Source organism: Symphalangus syndactylus, chromosome 17 (assembly GCF_028878055.3).
Source record: "Symphalangus syndactylus isolate Jambi chromosome 17, NHGRI_mSymSyn1-v2.1_pri, whole genome shotgun sequence".
Taxonomy (NCBI): domain Eukaryota; kingdom Metazoa; phylum Chordata; class Mammalia; order Primates; family Hylobatidae; genus Symphalangus; species Symphalangus syndactylus.
In genome coordinates this window covers 77473758-77489485 of record NC_072439.2, presented here as the reverse complement: position 1 = coordinate 77489485, position 15728 = coordinate 77473758, and the positions used below count along the sequence as shown (strand labels likewise).

The following is a 15728-nucleotide window of genomic DNA, read 5'->3' as shown; positions in this document are numbered from 1 at the left end:
TTAGAAAAGATTCATTCTTTCTATATCATAGCTGTTAAAATCCACTGCTCATGGGAAAGACCTGTTATTCTTGATTTCTTCCCTCATCTTCATCCTCATACCTAATCCATCAGCAAGTTTTTGTAGATTATATGTCTGAAATGTTACAAATTAATCTTCTCTATATTTGCATTCCCACCTACATGATCTCTGTGATGATTAATTTTACATGTCAATGTAGTGAGGCAATACTGCCCAGTTGTTTGTTCAAACACTAGTCCATATGTTGCTGTGAAGGTGTCTTACAGATGTAATTAACATTTACAATCAGCTGACTGTAAGTAAAGGAGATTGTCCTTGATAATGTGGGTAGGCTTCATCTAATCAGTTGGAGGCCTCAAAAGCAAAACAGGAGGCATCCTGAAGAAAAAAAAAAACTCTGCCTTAGACTATTAATATAATATAGAAATTCTAACTAAATTTATAGCCCGCTACAGCCTACCTACAGATATTGGAATCAAGACTATAACATCAACTCTTCCCTGAGTTGTCAGCCTTCATTGTCCACAGATTTCAGACTTGCCAACCTCCTCAGTCATATGAACCAATTCCTTAAAATTATACACAGACACACACACACACAGACACACACACACACACATGCACACACATATACATGCAATCTCCTAGTGTCCTATTGTTCTGTTTCTCTGGAAAATCCTGACTGACATGCCTAGATTATTAAAAGATCACACCATTTCTAATTTTTCCATTTCTTCCATTACCTCTAAAATCTGTTTTTTACATAGCAATCAGAGATATACAGAATACATGATGATAGATTATACATGAATAGATAAAAAGTATGTTACAATCTACCTGTAATCAGATATTAAAGGCCCTGAAAATAATACTTAACCCCTCTCTATGGCCTCTAGGCCCTTGTTTAGTTTTTCAGTCTCAGCCCAAGTTAATCCCCCAAATCTATTTAGCTACCCTAAAGGAAAAGGTTATGTTTCTTTCCTTCAAGACGATTGTAAAGTTTGTGATTACATATTTATTTGGTCTTTTGTCTGCTTATTCTCTGTTTCTTCCCAATAGAAAGTAAAGTTCTAAAGGGTAAGGTTGATATTTATATTTTTGAGCATTGTATTCTCAGTGTCTGGTACAGTTCTGCATATGGTAGACACTACGTACTTGCTGAATTAATAAGTATAATGGAATCAGTTGTAATTTTAGAGAAGTATTTTGAAAAAGTGACATCAAATTCTAACTTACAGGTAAGAAAGGTAGTAAGATTAAAAAGAGAATCAGGAAATGCAAAAAACTAAATATTACTCAAGCCATAGGCATTAATCTTACAGTCAAGAGAAATAGCAAAGTATTAAATATCCATTTTTGTATGTGTAAGATAAAATATATTCTGCTTCTCTTTTGGTTCACAATATGATCATTTTATTCAAACTCAGTTTTAAATATTCTTTTTATACCACTCCAGTCTGTGAAGCTACTACAATTTTTTTTTTTTTTTTTGAGACAAAGTCTCATTCTTTCACCCAGGCTGGAGTGCTGTGGACCAATCTCAGCTCACTGCAACCTCTGCCTCCCAGGTTCAAGTGATTCTCCTGTCTCAGCCTCCTGAGCAGCTAGGACTACAGGGGTGCACCACCACGCCAGCTGATTTTTTGTATTTTTAGTAGAGACGGGGTTTCGCCATGTTAGCCATGACGGTCTCAAATTCCCGACCTCAAGTGATCTATTGCACCTTGGCCTCCCAAAGTGCCAGGACTACAGGCATGAGCCACTTTTGTTTGTCAACAAACAAATGCCTGGCCAAATTTGTTTTTTAAAATAAAATTCAGAATGGGTGCAACCAGATACTATCCCTTAACCAATTTATGTAATTTACCATTTCTGGTAACTTTGAAGAAAAAAAACTAATTTTTCTGAACTTCAGAGCCCTTACCAACACAATGGGGAAAATATCTACCTGGATGAGTAATCTGATAGATCAAAGAAGTGTATACAGAGCCCCTGGGAGTACACGGAGAGAGAGAGATGGCTTTGAAACAAGAAAGTCCTGGTAAAATTACCAGCTCCAACAATTATTACATAAGCTATTGTGAAGACCAGAGATACGGTCTTCACAATATCGAGTATATTAAGTGCCTGGTACATGAGTTTTATTTAGTTCTTAAAATTCTCATAGGCAGTATCCTGATAGCCTAACCATTGTTTGACATGGACATGTATTATACATGGAACAGTCCCAATAAAACCTGGTGTGGGCCGACAAAACCCCAATAAAACCCCACCATGACCAATTATGGCACAAGGCAGGTTCCAGTTCTTTTAAGATCCAGGGAAAACGGCATAAAGGACCAAGAAAGTTTCTCTGGATAAATTAGTCAACAAACATTTTTCGAAGTGCAGTAAAAGACACAAAATTTGCAACAATCATCATGCAGGATTTGGAAGGCAGAAGTAGAACCAAATCTGCTTTCTTCAGCAACGGTTGCAGGCAGACAAGCAGGCAAATGTCAGAAGGAGATTCACAGAATTTCTCCGAGAGCTGCTGGAAGTTGCCTGCCTGAGAACTGCAGGTGGCTGGAACTGTCATTGAAGGTTCTATTTCAGTTCTAGTAGTTCTTGATTCTATAAAACAGCTTAAAGAAAGCTAAGGAAACTTCAAGCTTCCTTGACTTTAAAATATATATATATTTTATTTATAATAATATGGAACACTTCATGAATTGTCATGTCATCCTTGGGCAAGGGCCATGCTAATCTCTGTATCATTCCAATTTTAATATATGTGATACCGAAGTGAGCATTTCCTTCACTTTTATGTCTTCAACACTTCTAATGCCCAAACTTATAATTCCATTCAAATTATTCCTAATTTGAATATCCAGATTGCCTTCTAATTTTCTCAGTGAAACCTGTCAGATAAAGGTAGACTAGAACCTCACTATATGTAATTTGAGGGTTTGTTGCAGTTTTTTAAGGATTATATCAATTGCACATTAAATCATGTATTAAATTTAGCTCTAATTATAGACTATGGCATGAGTACTTCCCATTTCATCCATTATTGCCCTTATAAATTTCCAACTTGATCTAATCTAAGTATGATTATAAATTTATAGACCTATTTTTTTAATCAGTTGAAAATGGTGTAGTCTTGTGTTCTTAGCAAGCAGACTGGTTAAGCAGCACAATCAAGTGTAGTGGCTGGCAAATCATGTAGTCCTTCGAGGTGATTGTGGAAAAAGAGGCAACACTCATATTCCTTTCCTTGTCAACTAGGGTAGCTCATGTAAGCTTTCATTTGAACGAAAGATTCCACTGGGGATGGTGTACAGGACTAACTGTGTGCTTTATAGACTCGTGCCTATCGGCTCCCTGTCCTTTCCTTGTGTATCATCTCAATATGCTATACTTGCTCCATATTTTTTTTTTTTGTGGCTTACAGATCTACTTTCTTATTATAAGAAAATTTTGCTACTCATAATCTAGAAAATGTCAAGTGCAAAATGATTCCTGAGCATTTCATCTCCTAAACACGTGATTTACGCAGCAATTGGAAACTTTGGTTTTATTATGTAGCAAAATGAGGTTTTAGGTGGTTCCGTAGAAAGAAAATACTCAGCATGATCCTTTCTCTTAATTCTCTTTGGATCATATTAAATCAGAAAGATATTTATACACATAAAAATAAAATAAAATAGCAGATAAAATAAAGGAGAGAGAAACAAATGCTAAAATGTCTAACATGGTTTCATAGGGAACGTAGATTTCATTATTTTTCTTCCCCCATTGAAATAATTATTTCCCTGAAATGCACTTAAAAATATGGAAGTGAATTTGTATTAGTTATGAATACTTCCTCAACTATATTTTCATTATCTTAGAGATTCACTAGTTTATCTTTTCTTACTTAATTGATTAGAGAATAAATGTCATGGAAGTTAAGTGACTTATTCTGGAGTCTTTTGGGTCTTCAGCCTACAACTGTAAGTTCCCCGTCTACTGAACCCCCCTCTATACTATATTGTTATTTATGTAAAAACATTTTTAACTATAGTATATGAGACTTAGCAGACAAATATGCCTACTTTTCAAATTACATCTAAGATTTACAGAAACATGAAGGGATAGACACTATTTTGAGACAAGATAATTTTATTGATTCAGGACAATAAGGCATATCTCTTATCCAGAAGTAGGGATAAATTTGGTGCCTCACAGATGCAATTTTGTCACTATCAAGTTAGGGGATGTAACTCTGAAATGTGGAAAACGTAATCTATACATATCTGGCTATATTAACACTATAATCTAATTAAACTTATTGGTGATTTCTGAGCAAACTAGGGATAATTTGGATCAAATGTATGCAGTATTGTCTAGTAGAAAGGGTGGTGGTTTTTAGAGAAAACAAACTACGTTTGAATCCCATTTCTGCGCATGTTAACTTTTCCTAAGCCTCGGTTTTCTTATATGTATAAAGGAAATAATAAAACCAATCTGGCAGGATTGTTAGAAGTGTTACAAATAATACATGAAAAATGTGCAGCACAGTGCCTGGCATAAATAAATCATCCTCTATGGAAAGTATTGTTGTTATTGTTAGTCTTAATTATTCAATTCATCATCAAGTCAAAACTCACCCTCAGACTGGCAATGGGTCTTAACTTGCAAATATGACAACAGTAATTTTTTCTCACTTTAAATGAGAATATACCTTAAAATTGAAAGAGACATTTTTATAAAATCCAAACAGTTATACACACAAGGATTTCTATTTTGATACTAGCAGACTGGATCTCAGACTAATTACCCTTATTTCATTGTCAGTTGAAATTTTTAAAACAAGTTTTTAAATGTCTGATCAAATTGTATTTGAATGTTGCCTGTTAAAATGAGATATGTTCTTTGTTTTAATATTGACAAAATGAGTGGAAAAAATGAGGCTTGAATTTCGGTATATTAATCTGGTTTTTCTTAAAATTTGGGGGCTTTTTTGCTCCTTTTAGAAATGGAAACTTTAAAAATATTAAAGGGATACATAATTATAAAACTAATATATGTATTTATTCATAAAAGGGTAAAAGGGAATGTATATAATGATCAACGTTACAAAGATTTTGTATACGAGCCAGGTCTTCCACCTTCTTTTGGAAATTTTACATTGTCATTGTGTAGATTATAAAATTTTGTATGCATACATAGATTCTTTTGTGCAAGTAGTCGCTATTAAAACATGTTAAAAGCTTTATGGTAATTCTTAATCACTAGTTATTTTTCATAGTCTAAAGAAATCAGAGGCAGTGCTGATAGAATTAATGACAAGAAAAACAATGGTGAGATTTTAGTTCCATTCAGACCACCCACACCTCACTAAAAGAAAGTACAACCTGAACAAAGTAGTCATTATCCCAATCAAACAGGGAACATGAGGTCCTATTGAGACTTATGTAACCAACTCTAATTAAAACACCATGAAAACTGTATAATGAGATCATTGTTATTCTGAAGTGATTTGGGGGGTTTGGGTTTCAACCTCTTAAAATTATGTATGTACTGAATACGTAGCTGGAAACTGATCATATAATACCTGAGAAATGTGGCTTTTTAATAGTTCTGTCTCATGTCATCGCTTGCCTAAATATAAACTGGTTCTAACATCTTTCAAAAGCAAAGTTTTGGGAGCTTATGTGTTTGAAAAGTACTTTTAGTGGATTGCTTTCTTTGTTTATTCTTGGTTAAAGGCAGAAGCATCTTGACATTTACATTGCTATTTTTCTGCTTTCAAGGATGCTAACAAAAAAAATGGTCTTGGCTTGGATTAGCTTGAAATGGTCCCCTGAACTTCCACAAGGTCATTCTGGCAATCTCTGAAATAATTTCCTTTGTTATGAACCTGCTGTGACATCTTCCATAAGGACACAATGTCAGACACACAAAGGCATGCACATGTATATACACATACATACGCTGTCCCTCAAATTACAAATGGGCTGTGCCCTCCAAACTCCTGATTACGCCATTGTTTGGAACTCAGAAGTGTTTTGCCAAAGAAACAATAATATAAGTGTAGTTTAGATACTCCCTATAGTCTGCTTAGCCAAGATGTAGCTGAAATACCATACATAAGAATGAAAAATGGGATACTGGACCATAATCAATAGTTTTGTTTTAAATATAATAATTAGCCTTTAATTCATCTCTAATGGTGGTGTTAGAGGATGTTCACTTTTCCTAAGAGTCCTATTTCATTTCTATCTAGCAGCCAGAATTAGACACTGGCTCATGTTTGCTTCCTTGTTTTCTCATGCCTTTCAAATCAATCCAAATGAAAACAGTGAATCCCTGATTCTCTTTTCCAAAGCCACACCAAATTTCCTATCCTTTTGTAAAATTTCCCTATAAACCTATCTCACCACAGTAATGCAGCAGTGTGTGTGTGTATATGTGCGTCAGAATGGGGAGAAAGAAAACCCTTATTGCTGTTTAACTGCTATCTCTTTAAATGTGGAGAGAGAATAAAGATGAGATTTTATGGAGATGTGCCCTCTTAATGTATAAATGTGGGGTCATGTTCATATACCTTACACACATATTATTAGCAGTGTATTAATGGAAATCCTTTGTCATTATATTTTTGTTTGGAGCAGTTTTGAAATCCCATTGCTTTCTATTTGTATACTAAAAGATTAAAATCAAAGATCTTTCTGTTTCTGTTCAGTTTAGTCCAATCACTTTAAATAAAAGAGAGGGCAATAATTATTGCTCTCTCATTTTAAGACTATACAAGCTAGTGTATGGGTGAGTGAAGAAAGGAGATAGAGACACAACAGTAGCCTCAAGGACTCATACCCTTACACATTGGAGTAATTTGTGACAAGGCTGGAAATCTTGCTGAAATTTGCTAAAATAAGCTAGGAAGAAGCATTTTTAAAAAAGATATTAAATTTCAACCACAAAATGGTTGGTGCCAAAATCTAAAACGTAGTTTAAATGTCAAAAGTTAAAACATGTAGGAGAATATGCCCCAGAAGACCACGATGCTTATAACAGTACTCCCCAAATACCCAAAGAAAGTGATTTGAGAGAAGTCTTTTCTACTGAAAAAAGTTTGTCATTTAGAGTCCCAAGATTTATTTTGAAAGCTAGTGCTACTTAGATATTTTATTACTCTTTATTTATTTAATTTTTTTTTTTTTGAGTCGGAGTCTCGCTCTGGCCCCCAGGCTGGAGTGCAGTGGCGCCATCTCGGCTCACTGCAAGCTCCGCCTCCCAGGTTCACGCCATTCTCCTGCCTCAGCTTCCCGAGTACCTGGGACTACAGCCGCCCGCCACCACACTTGGCTAAGTTTTTGTATTTTTAGTAGAGACGGGGTTTCACCGTGTTAGCCAGGATGGTCTCAATCTCCTGACCTCGTGATCCGCCTGCCTCGGCCTTCCCAAAGTGCTGGGATTACACGCGTGCCACTGCGCCCAGCCCTTATTTACTCTTTTCTTTACTGCATATTTAATGTCCCTCCTCAAACTATTTTCTATAAGATGTTGCAACCCCTCGATTGGCAAGCAATTAGCAAAGGTTTAATAAAGGGAAGGACGATATATTGAAAATAAACATGAAGGAAATACTTCACTGCTGTGATTCTGGGGAAAGAGAACTTGTGTCACTTAATTTTTAAATATGTCTCCGTTGGTTAATAGTGATATATGGGGGAGCTTTGGAAATGAGAACATTATCAGAGTCTGAAGTATTAATAATCTTTTGAGATCTATTTTAAAGATGAAAAACTGAGGCTCAGAAATGCTAATTATCTTGCCGCAGATCATTCAAGAAGAAAAAGACAAATTTTCATCTCAAATCTCTTCCCACTTTTAAAAATCTCAAGTCCAATGCTCTCCTATAATATTGTTATTTGGTATTCTTAATTTTGAAAGCTATTCTAATGTGGACAAGTGAGATGCTAATCACAAAAAGCAGTATTAAAACTATATCGTATGACAAATAAAAGACAATACAACAGAGAAAAGAGTCTTAACAAACAATGCTGGAACAACTGGACATCTACACGCCAAAAAAAAAAAAAAATCGAAACACAGACCTTATCCTTTTCACGAAAATTAACTCAGAATGGATCATAGACCTAAATGTAAAATGCAATACTATAAAACTTCTAGAAGATAATGTAACAGAAAATCTGAGTGACTTTGGGTTTGACAATAACTTTTGAGGTATGACACAAAAAGCACAGGAAATAAAATTCAGTTGGTAAACTGAATTCTATTAAAATTATGATTTAATTTTCAAATTTCATTAAAATTGACAACTTCTGCTCTGCAAAAGGTACTGTTAAGAGAATGTAAAGATAAGCCATAGTCTGAGAGAAAATACTTTGCAAAACATCTATCTAATAGAGGATTGGTGTCCAAAATATAAAAATACATCTAAAAACTCGACTATAAGAAAAAAAACCCTCAATTTTAAAAATGGGCAAAAAAGCTGAACAGATATCACATCAAATAAAATATATAGATGGTAAATAAGCATATGAAAAGATGCAAAACATCATCTATCATTTTGGAACTGCGGATTCAAACAACAATGAAATACCAACATACATCTATTAGAATAGCTAAAATCCAAAACACTGACAACAAATGTGGATGAAGATGTGGAGCAACTGAAAGTTTCATTGACGATTGGTGGGCAAGAAAAATGATATAGCCCCTTGGAAAGACAGTTCGGCAGTTTCCTACAAAGCTAAACATAGGCTTACCACATTATCCAGCAATTGCACACTTCAGTATCTGCTGAAATAAATTGAAATGTATGTCCACAAAAAAGCCCGCACCAAAATATGTATAGCAGCTTTATTCACAACTGCCAAAACTTGAAAGTGACAAAAATGCCCTTCAATAGATAAATGAATAAACAAACTGGTATAGCTATACAATGGAATATTACTCAATGATAAAAAGGAATGAATATGGAGAAAATCTACTGCATATTGCTAAGTGAAAGAAGTTAATCTAACGAGGTTGCATACTGTACTATTCCAAATAGGTGACATTCTGGAAAAGGCAAAGCTATGGAGACAGTAAAAAGATCAACGTTTGCCAGAGGTTCAGTAGGGAGGAATGAATAGGTGGGGCACAAGAGATTTTTAGGGCAGTAAAACTATTCTATATGACCCTGCAATAGTAGGTACATATGATTATACATTTGTCAAAGCCCATAGAATGTACAACCTAGAGAGCGAACCCTGATATTAAACTATTTATTTTAGTTTGTATCAATATTGCCTCACCAATTTTGTATCAAGATTGGCTCATGGTAACAAATGTACCAACACACTACTGCAAGATATTAACAATTGGGATAACTGTGTCTAGGAAGAGGGGATGCTGAGGAGTCATATGAGAATTCCGTACTTTTCTGCTCAATTATTTTCTAAGCCTAAACCTGCTTTAAAAAATAAAGACTATCAATTTGTTTAAGAAAAGCAAATTATAGTGGGAATGCACAGGTTTACCAGACTCCTTGGTCAGACTCCTTGCTCTGCTTTTGTAGAGTAGTAACTACAGGGAGCAAAAAAGGATCTAACAGCAAAACACAGATGCCCTGAGATCTCCTCTCCAGACACACCAAGTACCCAGGAGTGGTAGAGCACTGCCTACTGGAATAGCAGTAAAGGAAGGAGTGAGATACAAGATTTAGAATTCTTAAGAAAATACATAATCCCCTGTCTACTCAAGAGCAACGAGTCAAATTCTACACCGCTGGATTTGATAATAGTGATATTTTGTGATGCTTTGTAATTTTCAACATACTTTCACTTACGTGGTCCTGGAACATAGATATTGTTTTGCTGGCTCCCCGCTGCTGATCAAGTTAGTACTTCCAATGTACTTTGCAGCTTTTTCACTTATGGCATTGCAGTCTATCCTTCTGCTCTTTCCCTCTTCCCTTACTCAGAATTAGATGTCCCCTTGAAAACAGAGGCTGCGAGGCTTAATAATCTCTAGAGCTGGAAATGACTTTAGAAATTAGCTTTATCCATAGATCTTCATATAACTACATGTAGACATAGAGTGCTTTACCTAAATGGCTAGGTAAACGGGGCAGAGGGGAAGCCCTTTCCTAGTACTCAATCCTGTTTTCCCACCTAAACCTAGAGGAATTCTAAAAACAACCTGCAACGAGACTCTTAGAGCCACACAATCACTAAATGAGCCAATTCTTCCTAAATATCACCTCCTAAATTGGCCCTTTGCTCTTCATTCCTGACACCAACATGTCAAATCAGGTTCTTTTCACCCTGTGCCTTTCCTGCTCCGATAATCTTCCTAAAGGTTTCTGCTCTCTCCTGACTCCAGTGCACCCTCTCAGGAGCACTAGATAAATCCTCCTAACAACACATATTTCTACATGGCTTTTTTGTGTCCATGAAAAATAAAGCCCAAACCTCTCAACAGAGCATTTAAGGGACTCCACAACTTGATCTTACCTACCTTTCCATAACCGCTAACCCAATAACCATTCAGACTACTCTACATCTTGTGCTTCACTCTTGAGCACACCACACACAACTTCTCCTTTCTATCTTTCTTCAAACTATCCTCCTGGAAATGCACCTTAATTTAATGGGCATACTATCATTCCCTCAAGCCCAAATACATATTTCACTTTCCTTATAAAGTCTTTTGTGGCTGGACATGGTGGCTCACACCTGTAATTCCAGCACTTTGGGAGGCTGAAGCAGGCAAATCATGAGGTCAGGAGTTTGAGACCAGCCTGACCAACAGGGTGAAACCCCGTCTCTACTCAAAATACAAAAATTAGACAGGCATGATGGCACGTGCCTGTAATCCCAGCTACTCAGGAGGCAGAGGCAGGAGAATTGCTTGAACCCAGGAGGTGGAGGTAGCGGTGAGCCGAGATCGTGCCACTGCACTCCAGCCTGGGCAACAGAGCAAGATTCCATCTCAAAAAAAAAAAAAAAAAAAATGTCTTTCTTGACTACCACAAGACAATACTTTCTCTCTTCACTGAATCACAAAAGTACTTTTTGGCTGTAGTATTCATTGCGCACTTTGAATAAGTATTCTGTACCTGTATTTGATATATAATTTATGTATTTTAGCTCTTGAATTAGATTAAGCTCCTTGAAGGTAGGGATCTTATATTGCCAGTTTCCAGCAGTACTGCACAGAGCAGCGTTCAATGAGGAGCCAGCTTTAGATGCAACATCATAGGATCCAAAATTTTGAATCCTCTGTTTCCAGATCACTGGGAATATTATTCTACATATTCCAAAAATAATACATTCCAGTGTTTAGTGGCACTTTTATTGAGACGATATTTTTTTGGGACACGATCTAAATACAAAATGAAGTATTTGGCTTTATACAGTAAAGTTCTGTCAAGAACTTTCTTAAAATGCAAATCATTTTTTACTTCTTTCTTGTGTATTAGATGAGAATTCTGTATGCCCAATGGGTTAGAGAGTGAGATGTTTACGTGAATAACATCTCTAAAGACTGTTTAACATTAAAAAAATTGAACCCTGTTCACCAAATGTTCTTTTGTACAATGTAATTAACAATTTTATTTTTTCTCTATATAATTATCGCTATAAATAATCAATCTACTTTTCATTTGCTTAAACTCAGATTTTTACTTTGAATATTTCCTTCCCCATTAAGAATGTGCTTATAAGCACTGAGAGTGGAAATCCTATTGTAATTTTGAAATGTTTGCATCAATAATCTTTAGAAATGTGAATTATCTATCAAGAAAAAACATGAAGTAGGATGATTTGTTATGTATTTTATAAATGAAGTACAAATTCGTGACAATTTTGAGATAAAGGTCAGTCAGATACATCTAAATGAAACTAATCTATTTACACTGTTACAGTATATATATGTATACACACATAAATTAATATATATAAATATATTAACAAATTAATAGAGCTAAGGAAAAGAATGGCAGACATGTATTCCTTCAATAACTAACTATAGTAATAGTTTAGAATAGTAACACAATTTCAAAATAGTGAACTAAAAACTTTCAGTCCTAAAGTTTGTTATATGAGTTAGAACATTATCATAATCAACACTTTGAGGCTTGCATAATGAGAACACATGGTATACTGTAATTACTTTACTAACAGGAAAAAAATGACTTGTTTAATCATTTTTAACTCAGGGGCAGACAAATATCACTTTTCTACTCAAAATGCATGATAAAGTAAATTGAGTTCATAAATATTTTTGAATGGATAATAAAAAGTTTACCAGATGCATAATTTAGACCATAGAGGAGTCTTCCGTATCCAGTGCAAGTGCCAAGAAAGACAAATGGGGAAAGCTTAATATATTATACAAAACTATGTTCTTTACATATAATTTGTATTAATTTCTGAATTTTTCTTTAAAGTAAATAATTTACAAAATATATTTTAAAAACCTAAGTTATCTACTTTATGACTTTTTAATAATGCTAGATTTAATAATGTGGTTTGATTTTTTTCCTCGGCAATTATTACATCTAACATCACTATATTTATTTAATTACTTTGTTCATTCTGTTTCCCCATTCCCACCACTAGAATATACCTCATCAAGGAAGGTAACTTAAGGTGACAGCTATGTCCTTGATGCTTAAAAAAATACAAGGAGCATACAAAGTGTCTTAACCATATCTCTTATTATAATAACGTATATTTTCCAAAGACTTACAATGCAGAATAATAATATTGGAAAAAATATGTAAAGTATGGATTTTAAATGTGAATTTGAGTTTAAAATCATAAAGGAAAACTACCAAATATCAGGCTTTAAAAATGTCTTTTATTATAAAGAAGTCTCATTCCATCATCTCCTTCTATAAATGTAGAAATTAAGATGTTGAAAGATTAAGTGATGTGTGAGATCACAGAACTTTAGTACTAATGGGCACCTTAAACCTCATGTGGTCTAAACATTCAGGTGCTTAGGGCCACCCAGCCTATATTTTAATGTCTGCAGTGATAAGGCTTTTGCTACTTTATAAAAGGATCACATTTATTATTTTACCTTTTTCTCATATGTAATTAAGATTTCTATACCATATATCAATTCCTTAGTCCTAGTTATAACCTTCCTTTATACATAGTATGTCTAGTCCAGAGTGTATCATGAGAAGCAGGAGGCAAAGAGATATTGGGGGAAGAATGAAGTAGGAGGACTGTTTGTTTAGCCCAGAACTTTCATTCTTAAAGGGCCACAAACTTAGACTTTCACACTACATAAAATTATACATACATACGGGGTGGAGCCAAGATGGCCGAATAGGAACAGCTCCAGTCTACAGCTCGCAGCATGAGCGATGCAGAAGACAGGTGATTTCTGCATTTCCATCTGAGGTACTGGGTTCATCTCACTAGGGAGTGCCAAACAGTGGGTGCAGGACAGTCGGTGCAGTGCACCATGCGCCAGCCAAAGCAGAGCGAGGCATTGCCTCACTCGGGAAGCGCAAGAGGTCAGGGAGTTCCCTTTCCTAGTCAAAGAAAAGGGTAACAGACGGCACGTGGAAAATCGGGTCACTCCCACCCTAATACTGAGCTTTTCCAACAGGCTTGGAAAACGGCACACCAGGAGATTGTGTCCTGCACCTGGCTTGGAGGGTCCTATACCCACGGAGTCTCCCTGATTGCTAGCACAGCAGTCTGAGATCAAACTGCAAGGCGGCAGCTAGGCTGGGGGAGGGGTGCCCGCCATTGCCCAGGCTTCCTTAGGTAAACAAAGCAGCCAGGAAGCTTGAACTGGGTGGAGCCCACCACAGCTCAAGGAGGCCTGCCTGCCTCTGTAGGCTCCACCTCTGGGGGCAGGGCACAGACAAACAAAAAGACAGCAGGAACCTCCACAGACTTAAACGTCCCTGTCTGACTGACAGCTTTGAAGAGAGTAGTGGTTCTCCCAGCACGCAGCTGGAGATCTGAGAATGGGCAGACTGCCTCCTAAAGTGGGTCTCTGACCCCCGAGCAGCCTAACAGGGAGGCACCCCCCAGTAGGGACAGACTGATACCTCACTCGGCCAGGTACTCCTCTGAGACAAAAATTCCAGAGGAACAAACAGACAGCTGAATTTGCAGTCCATGAAAATCCGCTGTCCTGCAGCCACCGCTGCTGACACCCAGCCAAACAGGTTCTGGAGTAGACCTCTAGGAAACTCCAACAGACCTGCAGCTGAGGGTCCTGTCTGGTAGAAGGAAATCTAACAAACAGAAAGGACACCCACACCAAAAACTCATCTGTACATCACCATCATCAAAGACCAAAAGTAGATAAAACCACAAAGATGGGGAAAAAACAGAGCAGAAAAACTGCAAATTCTAAAAAGCAGAGCACCTTTTCTCCTCCAAAGGAATGCAGTTCCTCACCAGCAACGGAACAAAGCTGGACGGAGAATGACTTTGACAAGTTGAGAGAAGAAGGCTTCAGATGATCAAGCTACACCGAGCTACAGGAGGAAATTCAAACCAATGGCAAAGAAGTTAAAAACTTTGAAAAAAACAAAGATGAATGTATAACTAAGATAACCAATACAGAGAAGGGCTTAAAGGAGCTGATGGAGCCGAAAGGCAAGTTTCGAGAACTACGCGAAGATTGCAGAAGCCTCAGTAGCCGATGCAACCAACTGGAAGAAAGGGTATCAGCAATGGAAGATGAAATGAATGAAATGAAGCAAGAAGAGAAGTTTAGAGAAAAAAGAATAAAAAGAAATGAATAAAGCCTCCAAGAAATATGGGACTATGTGAAAAGACCAAACCTATGTCTGATTGGTGTACCTGAAAGTGACAGGGAGAATGGAACCAAGTTGGAAAACACTCTGCAAGATACTATCCAGGAGAAATTCCCCAATCTAGCAAGGCAGGCCAACATTCAGATTCAGGAAATACAGAGAACGCCACAAAGATATTCCTTGAGAAGAGCAACTTCAAGACACATAATTGTCAGATTCACCAAAGTTCAAATGAAGGAAAAAATGTTAAGAGCGGCCAGAGAGAAAGGTCGGGTTACCCACAAAGGGAAGCCCATCAGACTAACAGCTGAGCTCTCGGCAGAAACTCTACAAGCCAGAAGAGAGTGGGGGCCAATATTCAACATTCTTAAAGAAAAGAATTTTCAACCCAGAATTTCATATCCAGCCAAACTAAGCTGCATGAGTGAAGGAGAAATAAAATACTTTACAGACAAGCAAATGCTGAGAGATTTTGTTACCAGCAGGCCTGCCCTAAAAGAGCTCCTGAAGGAAGCACTAAACATGGAAAGGAACAACCGGTACCAGCCACTGCAAAAACATGCCAAATTGTAAAGACCATCAAGGCTAGGAAGAAACTGCATCAACTAACGAGCAAAATAACCAACTAACATCATAATGACAGGATCACATTCACACATAACAATATTAACTTTAAATGTAAATGGGCTAAATGCTCCAATTAAAAGACACAGACTGGCAAATTGGATAAGGAGTCAAGACCCATCAGTGTGCTGTATTCAGAAAACCCATCTCATGTGCAGAGACACACATAGGCTCAAAATAAAGGGATGGAGGAAGATCTACCAAGCAAATGGAAAACAAAAAAAGGCCGGGGTTGCAATCCTAGTCTCTGATAAAATAGACTTTAAACCAACAAAGATCAAAAGAGACAAAGAAGGCCATTACATAATGG

General features: G+C 36.6%; 1 protein-coding gene and 1 non-coding gene across 2 annotated transcripts in view; both read right to left on the bottom strand.

Moving 5' to 3' along the window:
• Window positions 1-15728, bottom strand: part of NAALADL2 (N-acetylated alpha-linked acidic dipeptidase like 2) — a 955512-nt gene that overhangs the window by 37919 nt on the left and 901865 nt on the right. The gene's annotated exons all lie outside the window — the stretch shown is intronic.
• On the bottom strand, window positions 2710-2813 carry LOC134733417 (U6 spliceosomal RNA). The gene has a single exon (XR_010116855.1). It is a non-coding gene; the product is annotated as a U6 spliceosomal RNA (small nuclear RNA).